Consider the following 1,967-nt stretch of genomic DNA (forward strand, 5'->3'; position numbering starts at 1 on the left):
CTTAGGAAAGGCCACCCCTGGAGCCTCAGCCCCTGCTTTGCCTTTGATGAACTCAACCTGCTGCCCCTGCTCAATCAGGAAAGGCTGCAAAAAAGGGGAGGAAAATAGGAACTTCCTCAGGCCTGGCTCACATCCCTTCCCCTTCCCTGGGCTGCTCAGGCTCCTTGGCTTTCTCATCCCACCTTGGGAGGAGCAGGAGCCGCTGGCGTAAGGCTCTGAGCCGGCGTGGGGTGTGTCACCCACCACTTCCTAAGTTATTCTTTGGGGTTTCCTTTTCTCACTATTAATAGAATTCCAGCCAATATCTGAGCTGGTTCAACAAGGTGGACAGGGGAAGGGGGAGGCGTTACCAAAACAGGGAGCAGGAAGCTGTTGGGCAGGGAATTAATCAGAGTTGGGGTGGGAAGGCAGTGCTGGCTCTGGGTGGGCTGAAGGGAGGATGGACAGGACATGTCCTTTCGCTTTGTGTTTGAGTCTCTTTTCCTGCTCCAAGCTGTGACCTTTCCAAACGAGTTTCTGCCCTGAGCACCTTCCCCAGCCTGCAGAATCATTACCCATCAAAGGAGAGTGATTTCCATGGCACTTAGCATTCCCTGACCTCAGCCAGGCCCATGGAGCAGGATGGATAGTGTCCTACCTCCCCATGTGGTCAGCACCTATTGAATGCCTCCATCCACCCCTCCCTCCCTCCCTCCATTCCTCATCCATCCATCCATCCATCCATCCATCCATCCATCCCCTTGCACAGTGGCTCACCACTCCCAAGCCAAGTTGCTTTGAGCCCACTTAACTCACTGGTCCTGCTTTAATGAGGAAGAATAAACTGATCTTTTAACATCTCTTGACCTTAGCAAAGAGCAACACTCCAAGTAGATGCAGAGAGAAAGGTAAAGCACTAGTAGACTCTATGGGCATCAACTTGAGTTTTGATTCTTCTCCCAGTTATTGTTCAGGCTGTGTCACCTTGTGTGCCTTGCAAGAGGCTCTGCTACCACCCCAGCCAAGGCAAGCCTGGAGGATCCCATCAGATTTCTCCATCAGCAGAGCAACCACTTGCTTTTTCCCCCATGTTTTGCTGAAAGTGGTAAAAATGTAGCTCCCCAGGGTGGGGCAGGGAAGTGCTGGGGCAGGGATGCTGTTTTCTTGGCTCAGGGGTCCCAGCTGGCCACCAGGCCTGGCACAGAGCCCAAACATGGTCCTGGCCCTTTCTCTTGTGGACTGACCTGAATGGAATTGTCTTTTTGACCTCCCCATTGGTGCCTGTGCTTTCTGCCTCTCTGGAATGGAGCTGGTGCACAAGGAGGAAATGAGAGCAGTGGGGGATTTCCTCCTTCCTTCCGACCCTTTCTTTATTTGCATCTCTTTTGTATTGCTTCTGCCTTTAGGGGATGTTCCTTCACCTCCTTTGTTGTCAAACTTTTACAGCCTGTTTAGGGGATAGACCCATGTATGGCTCACTGTCTGCCTGGGCTGTTCCTAACTTGGGGCAACCATCGCTGAGGTTTGAAGCCACTCAGGTTGCTAACAGAGCTAAGGAGGTGTGTGGATCAAAACTCCTCCTGTGTTTGGTGCCTGGGATTTATCTGCCGGGTTCCCATGCTGGTGTTTTGCTTCCTTACCTCTTCTTCTACTGCAGACACTGGTCAGCCTGTAGGAAATAAGACTTATCTCCACAAAGCTCTTTTCCTGCAGATGTAATGGAAATGTTTTCTTGCAAGCCAAGTGTTTCCTAAAATAATTCCTTCTGCTTGCTTCAGTTAGTCTCACAGCTTAATGGTGTTTCCAGGAATGGCTGTTCCTGGTGGCTGGAGGGGAAATGGGAATAGGAACCGTGTTTTAGGAGGAGGTCTGCACTGCTACAGGGGCCTGGAGGGACAGGACAAGGGGGTGGTGGCTTTAAACTGCCAGAGGGCAGGTTAGATGGGAGATTGGGAAGGAATTCCTGGCTGGGAGGTGCTGAGCTGAGG

The sequence above is a fragment of the Acanthisitta chloris genome, unplaced genomic scaffold, assembly GCF_000695815.1.
Source record: "Acanthisitta chloris isolate BGI_N310 unplaced genomic scaffold, ASM69581v1 scaffold9871, whole genome shotgun sequence".
In the NCBI taxonomy this organism is placed as follows: Eukaryota; Metazoa; Chordata; class Aves; order Passeriformes; family Acanthisittidae; genus Acanthisitta; species Acanthisitta chloris.